The sequence below is a fragment of the Haliotis asinina genome, chromosome 3 (genome assembly GCF_037392515.1).
Source record: "Haliotis asinina isolate JCU_RB_2024 chromosome 3, JCU_Hal_asi_v2, whole genome shotgun sequence".
NCBI classification, from domain to species: domain Eukaryota; kingdom Metazoa; phylum Mollusca; class Gastropoda; order Lepetellida; family Haliotidae; genus Haliotis; species Haliotis asinina.
The window spans coordinates 60,277,486-60,292,296 of record NC_090282.1 but is presented as its reverse complement, the minus strand read 5'-3'; the positions used below and the strand labels follow the sequence as shown (position 1 = coordinate 60,292,296).

Here is a 14,811-nt window from a genome sequence, read left to right as displayed (position 1 = left end):
AACTGCTCTTATCCAACTGATAATCTCCAGTCAGGTGGAAATCCTTTCACTGGGAGATTTGGATAAAGAGCGTCAGTATGTTTAATCTTTACAATCAGCTTTAAGGGGAGGAAATGTGTTCAGAAGGGGTTTTCCCTTCCCCATAGATCAAACACTTACCTCCTGCACACCGCAGTGAGGCAACATTGTAACAATGGCTGACCATTAGATCAGCTGATGAAGTCAACACCAGAAGTTGACAAGATTATGTCGACTTAAAAAAGAGAAACAGTAAAAAAGAAGACATTATAATCATCTTCAATCCAGTTTGAGTGAACGAGTTTAGTTTTACGCCATTCTCAGCAATATTCCAGCTGTATGGTGGCAGTTGGTCAATAATCGAGTCTGGACCTGACAATCCAGTGATCAACAGCATAAGCATCAACCTGCGCAAATAGGAACTGATGACATGTGTCAACCAAGTCGGCAAGTCTAGCCACCCGATCCCATTAGTTGCCTCTTACAACATGCATAGTTGTCTTTTATGGCAAGCATGGTTGCGGAAGGCCTATTCTACACCAGACCTCATAATCCAGCTTGAACGGGCAATGTTTTTAATATCCTTTGTACTATAACCAGATGGATAGGAATTAGAAGTCAATGTAATGGTTTCCTGTTCTTGAACTTGTTGAAGTCTGACTGAGGGTAGGGAAGAAATGTCTTGAGACACCTCAGGGTGGATTCAAGGATGACAGTCTAACACAAGGAGAACTGGAATTTGGAAGTTTTACACCACTTTTACCAATATTCTATATAACAGCGCTTTAAATTCTGATCCAAGGATCTAAATGAGCAACTTTTCAATTCTGATTTAGAGTCCTGAAACCTGATTACAAACAATACTAAACAACTGCTCTCTTCTGTAAAGACTGGTTCCTGACAACAAAGGGTCAGCCAGCATCTTATGCACCAGGGGTTGATAGACTGAGTTAATAAAGCAATCTTTGCGTAAGACATGGGTACTCTTTTTTTCAGGAAAAACACTTGGAAAAATAAACAGAATAAAGTATTCACAGACCTGAGTTAGCGTAACCTGCACCTCGTGAAATGATGATAAATAACCCGTATCACGTCAAACACTAATTTGCTTGAAACAGAGATTACGTAATTCCTCTGAGGTTGCAGGTTATTCTGTAAGTAGGTGCACTTTGGTGCTCACCTGTCTCAGAAACATCTATCTTCAGTTGACAATGTGGTCACTGGATATTCCGCATCTCGGTTCTTCTGACAAGCACATGAGGCACTGGAGGCTCCCTTCACAAACGACTGCCCTACTTTAAATTAGATCTTAACAAGGCAGCAAAAAGCACAAAATGAAAAAGATACTCGCTTCAGACTATCTTTTGAAATACTGCCAACTCAAATTTTTATAATACCTTTACAGTGCATTTGAGTCTTTATTTTGCATACATTGGAAAATATTTTGTCTTAAAAACAAGCAGTAAACGAGTAGTAAACAAGTAGTAAACAACAGTTGCAGCATTCCTGCAATGGGGGTTAGATTATCCTCGCTTTTTCTCTACCGGATGTCAAAAGAAATGATCATGGAACAGAATATCTTGGTTTATCTTCATGGTTCTATATCCAGAGTTACATCATGTTTTATATATGCCACAGACACCTGCCACAATAAATGCAGGAACATTTAATGTATATATTCATGAATCGTGAACATGTGATACGACATTGGTAAAGAGGCTGAAGAGAATGTCAAATATTTATCATCTTTATGATAAACGCAACCCACTCATAATAAACACGCAGTGATGTGTTACCAAATATCTCTGAGTGCTCGCTCACAACCTGTTGAATCGCATCCTGAATTTCTCCACTCATGAAAACATGAAAATAAATTCCGGGCAAATATCCAACAAGTCTGCTAGAATCTGCAAATATTAGTCCGCCCATATGGGATTTTAAACTTCAGAAAGTTTGGTGTAGTGATGCAAATAGATGAACGATATTTTAAAATATTTGCAAACAGTGCAGCCTACACACACATTCTTGGCTAAAATGGCGCAGAGACAATGGGGGATTTTTTGGGTCTTATGACTGCAGGACGTCCAGAACAGTTGCTGGGATCTGTCTTGTTTATCATGACTTGTTAAATGTGCTGGAGATCAAGGTTAAATGGTATCTGCCTGGCATCATATCAACAACTGCTCAGATGCAGAAGACAAATATGCTAACAATTTCTATGGCTCTAACAGAAATTTAAGCCCCCTATGTACACTACTGTTCCAATACACATATCCCTCCCTTATGTCCTCATATTTCAGCCTGATACTTATTCAGCAAGACAGTGTGAACATGTGAGGATGCATGTGTTCACAATGACTGGGGTCAACTGCAAGGTGTATATTGATGCACTGATTTTCGTTTATACATATGAATCCTGGATCTTACTGCTGAGAAGACAACTCACGTTTATATTTGTGTGATATACTGAGGCAAAGTATCTATTCACAAGCACTGGGCATGAGTGAGTGAGAGAGGTTTTACACTGCTTTTAGCAATTTTCCAGCAATATCACAGTGAAGGACACCAGAAATGGGCTTTACACATTGTGCCCATGTGGAGAATTTAATTTTCAGTGAATGAAACCCGGGTTTTCAGCAAGACACTTTGATCACTAGGCTACTCCAAACACACACACACCCCTTACAAAACTGGACATATTGCATGGTGCACACTGAGTCCATGAGTTCTGCCTCTTCATGGTATTCACACCTTGATCTCACTGGAATACTGTTGAAAGCAGAGTTAAACTCTTTGATCTGACAGTTACTCCTACTTGAAGGAAGTTGGCACCGCAAGATCCACTAATTCCAGCTCCATGATGAACATGTCTAGATAACCAGACGATGTCCTTATTAGGTATTTCATCTAGAAATTATTATTTAAACTAACGACTATCGTTCAGGAAAATTTTGACCTGTTCCACCCTGACCCAACGGTAATGCAAAACCCCAAGAGAAGCAGTTCTAGAATCTTCAATGAGGCTCCTTTCTATTTAAATGGGGTTCTGTTTTTTTATCCAAATGACATACTTCCAGGGAAGTGTTAGTCTTCCACCATGGCTGTTACTCCAGACAAAACAGATCCCTCAAAGAAATGGGAGTCATGCAATGCCAGACACCAAGATATTGCTTAAAGAACAGGAACATAGATCTGTATCTACTGATATATACATTCTGTCTGTTATACACAAGCATTTGCTACAGGTACATCAAATGTTTAGGATGTTTTTACACACAGCATGGCAATGGAACCTTGCTCCTGGCAAAGATCTGCTTCTATATGCATCTTGTATAACATTCTCCACATTCACTTCTAAATATAATACAATGTCAATATGAAATATAGAAGAATGCTGGATTCTTGTCCAGGTATCCAAGTGCTTGTATAAAAGGGAAGTAACTGTGTATAATTCCAGGGCATTTGGTGCATTTGATTGACCAACCAACCAGTTGTTTTGCATTCATCTTCCATGACCCAACAAACAGACTGCTGTTTCCTCATTGGCCGATGTTGGAGTGTCTGGCATTGTGGTATCGGATGATCAATGTTAATTCTACACAATATGATTACAATGTTTGTACTTCTGACCATAACATATACAACATCCTGACATCATGCAATAACTGTGTGGGCGAAGCAATGACAGCATGATGATGGCGAATGATTTGATGTGTGACAGGGTTATTTGATGAGCGTTTGTCTGTTGATGGTATGTGTGAGTGAGTTAATTGGCATGTGAAAAAGTAACAGGTTAGCTGCAGCAGTGAATAAGTGGGTGGATGAGTGAGTGAGTGAGTTTAGCTTTAAGCTGAATTTAGAAATACTTTAGCAATATCATGGCAATGGGACACCAGAAATGGTTTTCAGACATTGAACCCATGGGATTCGAACCTGTGTTGTTGCTGTGACGATCGAATGCGTAATCACTTGGACTAGGTTACCTGACTGGTGAATGAGAAAGTGAGTGAATTTGGTCTTAGCCCTTTTATCTACAATGGCTCCTAACAAAATTTAAAAAAAAAAAAAGAAAGATGAAAAAAAAAATTACACTAAGTGTATTGACAGAATCTCTGCTTATCCACTTATCCAAAACAACCAAACACTCCCACATCCAGGCTACCCACACTCACTTTGATGCTTGCCAATCATGTTTTAACCATTCATTTTGTAACCTTATCCACTGATAGAAGCAAACCATATAACATGATAACTATGTTTAGTCCCTGCAGGAGACCAAAATCCTCACAGATGGCACTATACAGGAAGAACTGTAACAGATCAACTCACCTAATCCTGTTTGGAAGTTGTCAATACCCTGCTGGTACTGAGAACAATCTCAGTGTGCTGGCCTTCAAGAACGTCTCTCAGCCTGTAACAGAAGACATTGTTTGAGTTAAGTGATGATAAAGACTTATTCTCTGAAGGAGCACCTGCTGGTGGTCTGGTGACTTTGTCATAAACAGAATCAGTCCTCCAGACCTACATGGCCACAACCGTCTATGAATACAGCATGATTAACCTGGTCTACAAGAGTTGGGGACACCTTATCGTACAAATCAGTCATGCATTGTAATAGGAATAGTTTTGTTATGTGCAAGATCTTGGATAAATCAGTAGTTTGACATGACTGCAATGCGTTGAGATTTGAAATCCCTACTATACAGAACTAGAGGACATACAATATATACTACTCAAAAGAAGATAAAGAATGCTCAATACCGTTTGTACAAACATAAATATTCTGTCATGTTCATGATGGATAAAGAACAGTCATATTAAAACATCACATGTTGTTAACTCTAATGTGTAGTGTATACATTTTCAAAAATGATGTTTAGTGCATGTTAGCCCTAAGCATACATACACAGAATGCAGGTTTGACAAAGACTGTTTTTAACATATGAACCTAGATTTTCGAAGCATTCTTAGTGCTAAGATACATGCCATACATTAACATTAACTTATGACTATCTTAGTGCTGAGAGCACTTACAAAATCTAGGCCACAGTGTACATGTTGAAGTCTATCTTGAGACACTGTCACTTGAAAAAAGATACACACACCAACTACCTCCTATCTCTTGATCAGGTTTATGCATCAAAGTATATTTAATTTTGTTCAAGTCAATGAATTTGGTTCAATTAAAACATGTAATGTGGATCAAAGTGTAATGGGCAAAAGTTATTTATTTTATTGGATGAACCAATGAGAAACTACCAATTTCTAGATTTGAACCACGATCAGTATATCCTATCCATAACAAACATGAGGTGCACAGACCACTGGGACATGTTCCAGCAGATGTTACTTTACACTGATTAATTCGTTTTGATTGCTCGGAATATAACAGAGGTACCTATTTTTTGTTTGACATATTTCATTATGTTTTTATAAACAAAAGTTTGATTTTCAATTTTTGTAATTGTAATTTTGTACAAGATGGAGAAAAAACTTCAGATTCCGGCTCAGTTAAATCAATAAACAATGAAAACAACAAAATTGGTCACCATAACCCAAATTAATATCAAACCTGTACATGAAACAACCTCATTTCAAGCCACAGGGCGTTAGCATAAAGCCTTACATTGATTGAAGATCTTATTGCATACAACAATTAAACTTTAACATAACCCTTTCCATGTAAAATGAGATTACATGACAACACCCATTCAGAGGCAACATTCCGCAAGATCTACCACCTTGAACTAACATATACCCACAAAATATCACATATAATACGAAAATAATTCATATACATTTCACATGACAACATGACAGGCTGTTCACATCCCCAAGGCCAGATCTGTAATCTACAACGTCATTCCAGTAACGCCCAGACGTCAATAAATGATGACGGCCATTGCTATGAAGACATGAGCCAGGTTGCCAAGACTAGCTGGGATCCAGCCTTATGTACCTTAATGGAGTCATCTCCACATGTTGGTGGGTCAGGGTAGTCTTCAGCAATATTATGTGTGTTCAAGGAACACTGACTTGTTAATTGAAACAGATCGCATGGCTTCACCTGTTCTGGCCAAATGTAATGACTTCATCAATGGACCATATCTATCACGCCTGCCTTTATCTACGACAGGCAAATGGCAAGTGGTATAAAAAGGCGGTTTACATGGAGTTAGATCAAGCAGCGTGGAATACTGATATATACAAGATATGAAGGTTGATAAATCATCTAATGGAAAACACATAGTTGTCATCACTTTATCCTTGACAGGTTTGACATAGGAACCAATACCCTTGGCACTGACCATTTTTGCAATCCTTTTGGATTCTGAAAGCTTGAAGTGGCCACAATAGTTTGGGAAAATCATTGGACAAATCTATAAATGAAAAAGAACTGAAATCTTAACAGTGTGGATACATCTGTCACATTACTCTGTGTGTTTTACTATTTGTAGAGTACCTACCTTCCTATTTTCTCTGACTTTATCAACAATGAAGGTGTTACTAAATGACTCGTACCCTATATCCAGAGTGTACAACCAAATACAGAGTGACCACCAACAGCTCACAACTTGCATCAATTATATATCAGTCGTAGAACTTAATTTATTTAGTCCTAGTCTGACAGGGCCCTTTTTTATTGACTTTTTCATGGCTACAAGTAGAAATATACCCAGTGACTCTAACCTTATATTTCAGTACACTTGATTTCTTTCAGTTTGAGATTATGTACAGTTCCTAATCTATACAGCCATGCATGCATGATTTAATTACACTGCTCTGGCTTTATCTGTCAGGCTTGCCTGGTATCAGGCAACCAGCTAAATAGGCATCAGCATGCATGTACACAAGGCATGTCTAGTGGTCACACATGGGTCACACATGGGTCACACGGGCCACCACTGGTGGTAACGTGGGTCACACGGGCCACCACTGGTGGTAACGTGGGTCACACGGGCCACCACTGGTGGTAACGTGGGTCACACAGGTCACCACAGGTTGTAGTGTGGGTCACACAGGCCACCACTGGCTGTAATGTGGGTCACACAGGCCATCACAGGTTGTAGTGTGGGTCACACAGGCCACTATGGGTTGTAATGCGGGTCACACAGGCCACCACTGGCTGTAATGTGGGTCACACAGGCTACCACTGGCTGTAATGTGGGTCACACAGGCCACCACAGGTTGTAGTGTGGGTCACACAGGCTACCACTGGCTGTAGTGTGGGTTACACAGGCCACCATGGGTTGTAATGCGGGTAACAGACCACCACTGGTTGTAACGTGGGTCACACAGGTCACCACTGGTTGAAATGAGGGTCACACAAGCTACCACTGGTTGTAACATGGGCAAAACAGGCCACCACAGGTTGTATTGTGGGTCACACATGCCCCAATGGCTGTAACGTGGGTCACACAGGCCACAACAGGTTGTAACATGGGTCACACAGGCCACCACAGGTTGTAATGAGGGTTATGAGAGAACACTGGCAGTCTTGGAACTCTACACTTAAAACACACTGAAATTAGGAAATGATTAATTCAAATTTAATGACATAATTAAATGATGTCTTGTAATAGGGTCAGCTGAAAGGCATTTCAAACCTGAGGAAATTTGATGTGTCACTGACAGTTCTATTGATTTTTATAATAATGATTGTGAAAAGTATCCGTTACAGAGACTTCTCCAGCACATTTAGCCCTATACAAATCCCAGTGACTTACATCTAGAGTAACTCTTCATTTACATGGTACTTTATTCATAGGCATCTTTGTGCTTGTCACTCAAAAGGCAAGTGTCAAACACTGAAGATGCTTGGTTTGAATAGGTGTGGAAAACCAGTCATTGAATAAAACCCCTCCAGATTAGGTTTCAGGGAACCATGATCTTGTGACAGGATTAAAGTATTTTTTAACATGTGCGGAGGCAAAAGTTACACAAGAGTGGGACCAATAACACTGATAGGAACATGTCTGAATGTCACATGATCATCTCATTGGCTTTAATGGAGTATGTAGAGAATGCACATACAAACGGTGAGTGGATGTTTGATGTCAGGTTCCCAACTGTTCTACAAGACTGTCATGCCCAGGAGGGTCTATCATCACCTCTTTTTGTCATACAACATGATAAGGTGAGGTGGTTAGTTGAGCAGGAAACAGTTATGGGTCAAGTGGTTTAATTTGCAAGATCCATGCTGATAATTGGAAGCTGTAGACATGTCTCTGTGTTTACTGACACTGATCATTATAGGTGTGAAAATGGGAAGAGAAACCCTGACAGGACTAATTACAAGAAAATGGAGACATCTGTTGAGCTAACAGTTGATCCAGTTTGTGAGTTTATGTTATATCACACCATAGTCAGGTATAATACAGTTGGAGTGACCTTGACTTTTGATGAAGTCAGAGTGCAACCAAACAGGATCACTCTTACAAACTCCAAGGGTCAAAATTTGGAGGTTTAATTGATTGATAAGCATGACTTTTTACATGGAAAATCACGCCCATTTCTTGTTTGTATCCCTCTGACAGAGACATCATCCTCAATGTGAAAGTATATTTTACAGACAGTCCAAGAGTTAGTTTTGATGCTATGTTGCATAAAAACAGAAAGCACAAGGTATGATAAAGGACTATTCTACACACAAGATATGTGGAATCAAACCAATAATCTAAACATTTACAACTGTCATGGGAGTTATCAAGTGTCCATATAAATAGGAACGTTTTCCTTTTCAACACTTTAATTTTTCAAATTCAAAAGTAGTTTAATCTTTGAACATCTGCAAGCACCTGACACCATCTGAGTCTTTCATAAAGTGCAACAAACGTACACAAACAGGGATGAAGACTAGTTCATAGTTGGCATTTGTCCGGGAAAAATTATCATTTTAAACAAAATAAAATATTTAATTGCTTTAAACAATATCTGTAAGAAAAAAGGATCTTTTTAATACATCTGAACATGTTCCATTATATTTTTATCAATATGTTAATGGTTTCCAATTTCAACAAAGCTTTTAAAATAAAAATTCCAATTCAAAGAACTGGGCATATATTGCACCTGAACTATACTTTCATTGAAAACAACATTTTCAGCATACTACCATATGGTAATTATTCCTGAGCTTCATTAATGATACCTAACCCTCCTTCTTTGTACCACACTGATAACACTATCTGGTGTGTAACTTTAGTTATGCCTAGTCTCACTAATGGCAGTGTTCATCATTGGTCTACTCTGCTTTCAGCTGGCATTTGGCCAGGTACAACTGACTGCAGCACCCCTCCAACAGGTGTCAACACTCAAGCTAGTTTACTCGCAACTGACACGACGATAAACCACTGATATACAAATACTTATACTTGAAGCATGAATCAAGGAAGCACTGTATATTGATTAAGCTGCTCTATCATCATATCATATTATCTTTGACTTTAAAGTTTTTAGATTTTGTTGATGTATTCTGCCAAAGTTAAAGTAATAAAAAATGGGGGAAAATTTGGAATTTTATCCTCAGTCTTTTTATGCCTGGAAATGCCTTCATGCACTTTTCACAAGATGAAATGCAAAGCAGTAAAACAGAAAATGTCTGGTTTGGTGTCCATGAAGCACTACTGTATGTGGAGTGAGTGAGTAAATGCTACAGGTGTAGTGTTTTGGTTCTGTTTTGGTGAGCCAGGTAAACATGGGAAGAAGTGTTCCAGTATATGATGTTCAGAAGTTCAGTGGGGGAGTGAGGGAGTGTGGTTTTACATGACTTTAGAAGTACCCCAGTAATATCACAGCAGGGAAAATGGGCTTCACATGTAGTCATAAGAAGAATAAAACCCAGATGTGATGAGCAAACACTTTAACCACAAGGCTATTCCACTACCATGGCTGTTCAGAGAAACCTATGAATAACAGTATGGTGCTGACAAACCCAGAAAACAAATCTACCCAAATCTTGAATTCAAACCCTTGTTTTGGACACATCCAAAGGCAATTAATAACAGCAAATCTCAGCAATTATCCACTTGTATCCTGACCCTTACTGGAACACACACAAATGATTTTAATGTGGATCTTAAAGTAGCACAGCCATCAATGGCTAATTGTGTACCTGTTTTCATACTCTAGCCTATGGTGATACAATACAGGGTTAGAATCATGACATCAGTACTTCAGATTTGTTAGAGGAGGTCATTACCTGGGTATTTGGTGGCCACAATGGCCATGGGCTATGTACTAATTAGATGGTGGTTGTCTGGAGTCACACTCACTTGGTTGGCCTCTGGAAAACAGTCAGTTTTCAAACTGGCATTTTGTATTGTAAATTATTGCCAAACTCAAGAGCGTTTAGTGACTTCACTATAGATTTTGGGTGATTTCAATCATGCTTCGCAAGTTACTGCAATGAGGATGCTAAGTTACTTCGTACAAGGTTTAAGATAATATCACAAAGACTTCACAGCTAAAACCACCACATTTTCAAACCCTGTGAACCAACTGAAATCACAACAAAACCCACAATATTTGGCTGATCCAGACATACAGTAAAATCTTTCCACATTCCTGTACACTCCTTGAAATGACAAGTAACCGCTGTGTTAATTCTTCCCCATTCACTCCTTCCCAGAGTCCAGTGATTTGGCTGCTAACCCTCCACATTTCTTCTAATCAAACACCTGTAATCCTCCATGGGCTTTAACGAGAAGGTGTCAAACAGGTAGCGGGGTTTCCAAGCTGCCGTCACTCTCCACGACTTAACTTGTGTGATGTTCATATCCCAGACATGGTATTGTTAATAAGGAAAACACTCTGGGAATTTGGAGGATTTACAATGTCTACAATAATATCACATACTGATAAGAGATATGTTTGAGACAGTTAAAGTCAGACAGGTCAGCTCCATGATGAGACAATTGACAGGATGAAGGGAGATGAATTTGGCCAAATAATTAATCCTGCTGCTGCTGGTCTTGATAATATCTGACAGTTCATCAGGAATGCCGGAAACTTTGTTGTGCTGGTGGGGTAGCTTAGCAGTTCAAGTGTTCGCTTACCATGAAGAAGATCTTGGATCGATTCTCCACATGGAGATGTGATATTGTTGGAATATGGCTAAAGGTAGCGTAAAAATATACTCACTCACTTACACGTTGTCAGAGTAATACCTGAATATCTAAGGTATATCACATTGTCAGGGGCTGGGCACTGTATTATGTGAATATCTGTCTATATCACCTTGTCCTCAACTGGCAGCTACAATATTCCAGTGTGTCTATACCATCTAGCAGCAGACTTGTGACAGGAATTGGCAAAAACTTAAAAATCCTATGTCGCTAACTGATCATTGCAATTTTCAGATATGTATAGATCACCTGCTCCTAAACTGGTCCTTGCAGTGTATGAATATCTATTCATCCCCTAGCCCTAATCAGGTCATTGTGGGATGTGTATTATCTACACATCACTTGGTCCCAAAGAAATTATAAGTAATCACATTTCCAAAGAAAACATCCACTGTAAAGAAACAGCCTCAACAGCCACCTGTTCCCCAGTTTAGTTGCCTTTCATAACAAACATGGCTGTTATGACAATCATGAAAGGACAAGGATAGAGCTCGGAATGACCACCATCAGCAAACTGTCGTAGGACGCCTGAGTCCAGCATAATGAGGCTTATGTTCCACCTTCACCACAAACTAACATCCCCATAATCAAACAAGCACAAGTACCTTCCTCTTGTCAGCCTTCAGTTTAATAATCCACATCCTCCAGTATTGTATTCCAAGATGAAGGTAGGACCGCGGGACAGTGTTTCCACTGTCGCCTCTGCTTAGCCCCTGGCACTACCTTTGCCTCCCAATTTCGCCACTTTGATTGTGGAGTACAGCTCTCTGTGTTTGTTTGTTTGTAGTCTTAATGAGGCTACTTTGCCATGTATTTGGCCTGAAGAGTCAAACCGCACACAGAGAACATAGCCACTAAATCGTGCAGCGTTGAAATATTTGTCCAGTAAATATGTCTAAACTTGGACGCACACTCTAGCCTTGCTACTGGGCATATCTGTGTTTCCTGTCCGTGTGTGTACGATCATAGACGTGTAAACGTAATATGGCAGATCAAACACTGGATGATGATAACCCCCATTGTACGATGTTTGCTCACACTAGTGATATGACACCAGCAATGATACCTACAGTGTTGTTGGTAAACTCAACATGACAAAACAGAACCAACTTTAAAATCTGCCAACATGAGTGCGTGTGTGTGAACACTGCTTAATGCCACATCAGTGGCCAACATGATGATGATGATGATGACGATGATGATGATAACGACGATGATGATGACCAGAAATGGGTTTCACACATTGTGCCCATGTGGGGACTTGAACTCAGGTCTTCAGTGTGACAAAATGGATGCTTTAATCACTAGGCTACCATGCTGCCCTCTGCTTCATAAGAAATGAGCTTTCTAAACTCATGCAAGGAAAAAGAATACTGGACTTCACTATCTGTAATGTAGTCATTAAATTAACGGTGAGTGAGTGTATATTTAATACTGCATCACAGCACCTGTAAATAATAAATGCCAGACCGGGCAGATTAGTGTATAATGGTATGATCTGCAACCCATGGAGCTATGTCACGGTACTGCTCCAACAGTTCGGTCAGACATCACGACCATCTAAAACATTACGCTCATGTCACATGCATGGAGTCCTTATCTATTTTGGGGAACCCATAGTAAAGCCATAATCGTTCTGATTAGCTTAAGGAATAGAAAAAACAACACTTTTTGTGTTTCATGACTGTCTACAGCACCATACGCAATGGAAGAGGTGCAATGTCACTCAACTCAAACTTAACACTAGGACCATAAAACTTCAAACTGTCAGCATTCTTAAAAATGCACACTTTAGTTTTGTCAGGTCCTGCTGTTTGTCTTCCTGCTTTGGAGATGGAGAGATATTCAGCAGGAGGTCTATTTAAAGAGTGAGTGAGTGAGTGAGTGAGTGAGTGAGTGAGTGAGTGAGTGAGTGAGTGAGTGAGTGAGTGAGAGCAATTGATATTTGGTTCCATTTATCAAAGGATTTCAATTAAACATTTTAATGAATCTATGTGCCAAGTTTGGTGAAGAAATAGTGAAGGGTTTTGAAGTTCTAATCTGGAAAAGACAAATATGCACAGACGCACAGGGTTTTGCACAATGTGCATTTTATTAACCTACCCCCTCCAAATGCATTGTGGGGGATAATCAGCAATGTCACAGGAATAACATAAGTTTTCCAGGTGGTTACCAGCTATACTGTATCCTGTTTAGAAATTGAAACAAGCAGCATGCCCTTTAAGGGTCTTGATGCTTTTATAGGAATGTAAAATGAAAAAGAAAGATATTTCACATTCTTGACTTTTATCATTACCAATTTCAACGAAGACCAAGGAGATCTGTACTAAAGCTTATGATTTTCCTGCACTTATGTATGTCTTTAACAATCTCACCTGTGTGTTGTATCTTGATCAAATGTCTACCTGTCCTCCTTGATAGTGAGGTAAGCAAGTGGCAGCTTCCTCAGTTCTGATTAATATCCCCAATAATACCTCAACTTAATCCACCTAATCCTAAAATATGGGGATTATAAAGCATCCAGTCAACTGACTAAATCCTTTTTCTTGCATATTTCACTGTGAAAGTCACTGCAAGGTCAACTGTAGCCAGAGATTGACAGACATGATCTCTAGCATGTATAAGCATGGAACGTATTGATGCTTTTATCATTTGTCGCAATATCCTTCACTTTTGAAACCCATTGTAGAATCTGCAGAGACCCAAAAGAGTTTAATGAAATGTAAGAGAGCAGAAAATTTGAAATTACCCACAGGTTATTAAATACTGGAATTAGCTGTGATTTGAACTTCAGACTGATTATACTGTTCATAAACCACAGTGGGGTAGAATGGTGTGCCCTTTCATCCTGGAACACTTGTTGTCTGTGTGTTGGTGTCTCCTTCTACTGGACTAATCCACCATGGACAATGATCAGCCATTAAATGACACCATGAGGCCAACACCACGATGGTGTGTGTATACTTTGGTGATTTCGGGATTGAATGGGCAGCAGAAGAGGTCAGAGATATCAGAGCAAAATCACGTCTATGTCATCTGATGAAACAGTGATTGCATGTCAGTGGTTGATAATATGAGCATTTATACACATGGTCTGATATACTAGTAACTATGTTTATCGCGAAGATCGTGGTTAGAATGGTCACCAGCAACCCATGCTTGTCGTAAGACATGACTAATAATGGGACTGGGTGGTCAGGTTCATTTACATGTCATCACATTACAACTGTGCAGATGGATGTTCATGCTGTCAATCATTAGACTGTATGGTCCAAACATAATTATTTACAAACTGCTGCCATGTATCTGGAATAAGGTGCGAAACAAGACACAAACAAAATATAAATACTGTAGTCACCAAATCATCTTTTCAGTTGTTAAACACCAAAAGGGAATACAAGCATTTCTTGTGCCTCTATGTTTTAAAGGGATATATTTTCCATATGAAGGATATTGAGGTGATAGATTCAATAGAGATAGTCTCAGCTTGCTGTTCTTCATTGCAACTAAAGATACAGAAGGGTCTTTCTTTGTCCACTCCAATATGTTTAAGAAAACACTCGAAAGGTGTTTAATTATGACCAAGCAGACGTGAAACTTAGATAGTAGTCAGGTGTGTGAGGAAACTTACGTTAGGAGTCTCGTGCAAACAGCGGACAAAATTACTGTC

At 39.3% G+C, this 14,811-nt stretch overlaps 1 protein-coding gene across 1 annotated transcript in view; it reads right to left on the bottom strand.

The window, feature by feature from the left end:
* Positions 1-14,811, bottom strand: part of LOC137278255 (semaphorin-2A-like) — a 328,809-nt gene that overhangs the window by 193,389 nt on the left and 120,609 nt on the right. The window contains exon 4 of the mRNA XM_067810479.1: positions 4,348-4,429. The gene's annotated coding sequence lies outside the window, so the exon portion shown is untranslated. The remainder of the gene's footprint in view (positions 1-4,347; positions 4,430-14,811) is intronic.